A 6,631-nucleotide genomic window follows, 5' to 3' on the forward strand; every position below is an offset into this window, starting at 1 on the left:
ATGTTCCAGCAAAAACCATGATAAATATACTTAAAGCCAGTGCTATGGGCATTTTTAAGCAGGGTTATCTAATGTACAGATTTGATCACTGGATTTTTCAGAGCCAGCAGCCTTAGCCTGACAGCAGGACAGCCCTAGGCTTAGACACTAACATCCCTCCAAAACCTCTGCAGCCTGTTGTGATGCTGCCTGTGGGCATTGCATCCGGCTGTGACATGGAATTCATGGTTAGCATCCAGGGTGCAGGAGCTGCTGGGCTTGCTCTGTGTGGGGTGAGCCCTAGCAGCCCTGTCCTGAGTGAACAGCCCTGACATGTTCTGCAGTTGCCTCTACCGATGGTTCACCACATGCTGATGTTAATCCAAGGATTTGCAACCAGGCTGGACCTAGGCACAGTTTGATAGCCTGGGAGGGGATGCTAAGAGCTAACCCACCTCCAGGGAGAGGAGAGACCTTACCAGACCCCACCTTGAGCTACAGCTGCTCAGTAATGGGAGTATTAATCAGGCTGATTAGCTCAGACCTGAAAATGCCCCCACTACTTTGGCTCACTCTCACCTGATCAGCAGAGGATCCCACATCTGCATTTCTCACCCGCCACCTCCAGTGGCAGGGAGGAACCATGAGCCTCATCTGCCAGATGATGAGTTGAAGCACAGAGAGGCCAAAATGAGGGTAACCTACAACAGACCCTCCTTAAAGTAAGAGGTTTGCAGCCCCAAAAGTAGGGCTGGTCTCTGTCTCACCTTTACCAAGTGTCAACTGGCAAAAGATCTTCTGGTTTATTTTCTTTTTGTGCCACGAGGGTACCAGGTCTATCCAGAGCTCGGGAAGAGCTGCAGAAGAGAGCTGAGGCACTCGGGAAGAGCTGCCACAGCTTTTCTGGCTGTCCAAGAACTGTGCTGGAAGGAGTGCAGGGTGGGATCCTCCAGACAGCTGGGTGCACCGAGCAGGACACAGCACTCCTGGGGCCATCCCTGCCGTGAGAAAGCAGCGGTTCAGTGAGCACAGACACCAAGAGAAAGCTGTGCCAGAGCAGGAACCGAGCAGCCCTGCGAGCACAGGGCTCTCCTTCCCACTGCATGGGGCCACCAAAGCTAATAAAGCCATTAATGGGGCCACCTGTCACCTCCTGACTAAGGCGTGAGCAATTCGCACCTCATTCGAGCTTTCAAGTCGGAATGCACCCACGTTTGGCCGGACTCCTCTCCAGCCTGGAGGGCAAGCCAGCTTAAGCTGGCTTTAGCCACATTTTGCAGGGCTCTCTTCCACTGAGTTTTCCAGGCTAAGCTGAGCTTCGGCTGTCTCAGAGCCCTCCAGCTAAAAGCAGATTTTTGGCATGGGACAGGAGGGCGATGGCAACTGGCACGTCACAGGGAAGCTGTGCCAAGAGTCTCTGTTGAATTTTCAGTGCTTGCCACTGACTCGAGCAAAGTCTTTAAAGGCTCCTTTTCTAAAGTGTTCCCGAGTTCAGCAGGGCCAGTCTCTGGGATACGTCTGGACTGGCACTTGGAGTGACAAGTATCAGAGCTCCCGTGGATTTTGGATGGGTTTAGGCTGCTTGGATCTCCTGGAGTTGGGCCCAGCATTCTCCACATGGCGCAACTCCAGAAATGGAAACACTCCAAGTGAGCAGTTTCTTTCCCAAAATGGGGATTCTTCTCTCCTTTGGATGGAAAACTGTAGACAGGGGAAATATTATCTCATTGTACTGTGAAGGAGAGCCATTTATTAACTGTGGGTACCAAATTTAACTCTGGGTATTTTTTTAATAGCAGTTCTGATGTGAATAGAAATGCTTGGACACTTTTCCTTGCAATGTCAGGAATCTGCATCACAGAATTATGTCACATTGTGAGAAACAGCCACTGAAATCAACTACAGGAGATAAAAGTGAAACCAGCTAGCCTAAATTCATGAGAAATTCATTCCAGGGGCACAGATTATATGAAATGGCTCCTTATCTCAGCTATATTTGCAACATGTGAACGCTCTAAAAGAGCCATCCTATTGCCTCCCACGCCTGCCACGTTATGCAAGGGTGGCTTTTCTCACGTGCTCTGGGGCTCCCAAAGCGCCCACGCTTTGCTGCCGGGAGCCCCGGGGTGGGGTAATCTCCAAATACCGGGCACTGACTGCTCTGCACGGCCAAATGAGGAGGCCAGGCTGAAGCGAGGTGTTGTTTATGGGCTTCTCGTTGTTTTCTCAAGCAGGAGTCACTTTTATTTGCTAGAAGCAGGAAGGCAATGAGGCAGAGAGGGATATATGTGCCTGACTGCATTTGATGTTACACACTGGCCATGCAGCAGCCACAAACCACCACGGCAGATGTGTGTGTATGTGCTTGGGAACATTAGCTGAAAATCCAGGTACATGCTCCTTGGATTATGATCCGAATGTTCTCCTTTCCTTTACACCAACCTCTCTACCACCGCTGTCTCCCTTAACCAAGGCAAATGAGGACATAATGAAGTTCAAGTGATATCAGCTATTGTTTTCTAACTGGTAATTCCCAGGACTTCTGCAAGCTTCTCCCATCCCAGGTGAAACTCAGTAATTAAGACTGACCTTTGAAAGCTCCCACTTAAAATTGTATCTGCTGGTTCTGCTTAATTTGCTCCCTTGCCTTACATATAAAACTGTGAATAATTGCTGCAGTTTATTAAAGTGCATTTCTTTCAGAGCACTGAGATCATTTAGTTTCAATGCATCCGACAGTACATAATAAGTATGAGTGTTTTGAGCAGGTCATGCTAATGAAATATGAGTGGGGAGTCGTGTATCTGACTGTTCTTATTTTGTACCAGTGTCACTTGGTTCTAGAGACAGCAGCTTTAGAGGATGACGCCGGTTGGGAATCCTGCACATCAGGCAGGTCTCTGGCTGTGAAAAAAATGTACAGTAGTGATAGAAATATCCAAACCATAGCTCTTACAAATGAGCTGAGACTAAAAACATCATGACAGGCCTTTAAAAATTACATTTTGGTGTTTAAATGTGTTTTGTTACTGGTTCTTTGTTACCTCTTCACAAGCAAAATGTATTTGTTTCATATTCAGATGGAGGGGGTTTTGTTGCTTTTTTTTTTTTCATCCTAAAACGTAAATGCTAGAAACTGGCCACCGCCTCTGACAAAAGTAAAGATTTTTACAAAATTATATGAAGGAGAACTGGATCTGTGGAACTGCTAATAAAATTGAATGAGTTGGCAGTATTATGCTCTTCCTTCTGCACTCCAAAATAAGCTCTAAGGCCTGAACTTTTGATATTGTAATCAAAAATATCAATATATGAGTGTATTTAATTACCAGTTTTGTTTTGCTTTCAGACTTGAAATGCATCATATAATCAAGTTAAATATAAAGGAGAATTAATTGAAGGAACACTATGTAGATGGCTTCACCTGAGGCTAAGAGCAAGGCATGGAAAGAGGGCTGTGGAGGGTTTAGGGGTTTGGATGTCGAGGTTTCTTGCCTTGTGCTGATGCGTGCACAAGAGTGGGGACTCAGGCTGGAGCACGGTGTAGGATCCCATCATGATACAGGACTGCAAAGCTGGCCAGGAAAACAGCACCCACCTCCCTCTCCCAAAATATGCACCCTGAGCACAGCGTGAGGCCCAGTGCACCAGATAAATCAAATCTCACAATTCACCAGGATCAAGAACTGGAGGCTTTTTCTACTGGTTTTGTATCCTGGGTGATTTATGATTTAATTTAAACACATAGTTTCCAGCTGTTTCTTTTTGCAGGCAATCACCTAGGCTACATTAACCCGATGGTGATCTACTGGTCCCAGGGAGCCCAGGAGAGAGACCGCAGCACTCCAAGGTGTGAACTTCCCCCATTTATCTTGATGGGATGTGCACAGCCTCGCCAAGGAAGCAGGTCCAAGCACGTTAACCCCTTCACTGCCAGCCTCCGCCGTGGAAAGGGCTGCTTAGAATCAGAATCTCCCGAGCTGGAAGGGACGCACGAGGATCACCGAGTCCAACTCCCACGTAAGGCGACTCCAAGAATCCCCTGTGCTTGAGAGCGTTGTCCAAATGCTTCTCTGACAGGCTTGGGGCCACGACCACTTCCCATGGTTGTAGAGTGGCGTGTCCTATAGGAGCCTTCCTCTCCTTTGGCAGAGCCTCCCGTGTCCCAAGGGATGCCAGCGTGGAAGGGGGTGAGGGAGGTTCAGCCTCCTGGACGGTGGGGCTGAAGGTTATAGGTTTGGAGTTCAGAAGGTTTTTTATCATACAGCTCGTTGCAACAGATGGGGCCACACAGGTGTTACGGTTTAATGTGTTTTGAACAAGCTGTATATTTCCCTGCCTCTTGGCTTCTAACAGCAGAGCAGGGGCTCCCCGCAGGCTCCAGGACAGCCCCGTGGAAGACTGGGGACAAAACGGATCGCACGGAATGGCTGGGTTTGGGAGGCGCCTCTGGGGAACACGCAGTCCAGCCTCCTGCTAAAGCAGGCTCACCTACAGCAGGCTACACAGGTTTGTGTTCAGGTGGGTTTCAAATAGCTCCAGAGAAGGAGGCTCCATGCAGCAGATGGGAAGAGATTCCTGGGAGACAGCTCGAAGCTGCTGCCTCAGCTGCAGGCTCCCTCCGTGGAGTGAGGTGTTTGACATTCGAGCGCAAGGTTGTGCTCGTCACTAATGGCTCTGGCACTGCTGCCGCGGGAGTGGTCGTTGTCAGGACCCGAGATACCAAACTGGGGAGCTCCCTGCTCCTTCGGAGCTCTCCCACCCGCCTGTCAGCAGGCTCCTGCCGGCAGCACAGCGCTAAACCTCTCGTGTGCCGGTTTCGGGGGCTCTGCTTTACAACCAGACGTGCTTGCAAACGCCTGTGAAGGTGGCAGCTGCTGGAAGGGGCCGGGCTGCCCTCCCCTGCCCAGGGCTGGCTGCAGCTGCAGCGTGCCGGGGATGGTGGCGGGTCTCTTTCTTGCGGCAGGCACAGCCACCTGAGCAGGGCTTCTCGGGGAGACAAAGATGTGAGGTTTAAAGTGAACTTGCTGCTTCAAAGGAAGAGCTTTTAGGAATTTCTAATGTTGGAAGCAGCCCGCTCCCAGGCTGTCTCAAAAGACACAGCCCCGCAGCCCTGGATGGCAGCAAGGAGGGGCTCAAACCCAGGGCAAAGCCTGCTTTCACCTCATTCTTGTGAGCCAGGGGCACACACCTCTTCCTGGTGTCTGAAACAGCCCTTTCATTATGTTTATATTTAAAAATCTAACAGTGACTAAAGCAGTTTGCATAATAAACTGCTCCAGAAATATTTGCCTGCTCTCGGTAAAAAAAGGAAGTCCTCAGATCCTCTTCTGAAGACGGTAAGAAAGTGACAGAGTTTTCCCTTTGCAGGATATAAATATGCAGTGCAAATAGGTGGCTGCTGTCACTGCTTACATTTTGATGTATCTCTTCAGATAGCCTGGCAGCGCCAGGTTATTTTAGTGTCAAATCAAAGCTCTGGTTGTGTAAAGAAGCCGAGGAAAGGTACAGTCTGTGTTGCAGCAGAGGATGGAAGCTCCAAGAAGACTGGAGGCAGTCCTGTGAGACACGTACCAGCCATGCATACTAAACCTGCCATTTAGTGCACCGACAAGAAAACCCGTTTATAAGAGCTGCTGCGGAACAGAAATAAATGTCTTCGGGTTTGGGCTGAGGAAGGAGGGGTGTTTTTCTAGGCAGGCACATGCTTCATTATCACATTACCTGAAAGAAAATAAAGCTTTGGCCCCCTTTTACCCTCCATTTCTTTGCAGGAGAAAAAAAAAATTAAGACTCTGCTAATGCCAGAAGAAAAACCTTGCGGGCTGATCCCTTTTTAATGCTCTTGTATGCAATGCACCAGTGCTGTCCTTGACTTAAACGAGTCAAGTGAGCCCAAACCTGCCTGATCTGCATCCCCCCGTGGTTCTTGCGGCCTCCGCCCTCCAGCCTGGTGCGGTGGCACACAGAGGCCGACAGCGAGGGTCAGCCACACAGATAACAGACACTGATAACAGGGGGCTGCGGGACAGGTGCGCGCACCCGCTCGCCTCCTCTCACTAGCAAATGCTCTAATTGCCCATGAGCTGGTGCCTGTGGGGGGGTCCGGCGCGGCGAGGCTTCAGGAGAAGCCCCGGGGGCCCCACAGCCCGCGGGGCCCGGCGGGGTGCGGGGCTGTCACTGTGGGGTTATCGCGGGGAGCAGCGCAAACGCCTCCCCTCAGAGCAGCCCGCCCGCCATGCGGCCCTGGGGGCGGGGCCTGCAGACGGGGGCGGGGCCTGTATGCAAATACAGCCGGCGGGACGGGAGCGCATGCGCGCTGCGCGCACGGAGCAGCACGCGTTCTTACACAATGCACCGGGCCGGGCAGCCGTGGGGAGGGGGCGGGGCCTCGCATGTAAATGAGCGCCCGGTTTTGCCGCGCCATTGGAGGAGAGAGAGGAAAGGGCGGGACCGGATATGTAAAGCACCGAGCCGGCGTAGCGCATGGTGGGGGGGGCAGAGGGTCGGAGCGGTCACGCCGGCGGGGCGTGGTCCGCATGCAAATCATGCCGGCTCTGGGGGCGTGGCTCGGATGCAAATGCGAGCGCGGCAGCTTCCCGCCCCCTGCCCGTCAGGCCTCTCCCCGCCGCTTTAAAAGGCGCCGCGCCTG

The 6,631-nt window shown here is 51.5% G+C and overlaps 1 long non-coding RNA gene across 1 annotated transcript; it reads left to right on the top strand.

The window, feature by feature from the left end:
- Positions 1 to 549: 549 nt before the first annotated feature.
- LOC137484012 (uncharacterized) lies at positions 550 to 4,347 on the top strand. The gene is made up of 3 exons (XR_011004724.1): positions 550 to 675; positions 2,211 to 2,369; positions 3,751 to 4,347. It is a non-coding gene; the product is annotated as an uncharacterized lncRNA (long non-coding RNA).
- The last annotated feature ends 2,284 nt before the right edge of the window (positions 4,348 to 6,631 follow it).

The sequence above is a fragment of the Anomalospiza imberbis genome, chromosome 17, assembly GCF_031753505.1.
Source record: "Anomalospiza imberbis isolate Cuckoo-Finch-1a 21T00152 chromosome 17, ASM3175350v1, whole genome shotgun sequence".
Lineage (NCBI taxonomy): Eukaryota > Metazoa > Chordata > Aves > Passeriformes > Viduidae > Anomalospiza > Anomalospiza imberbis.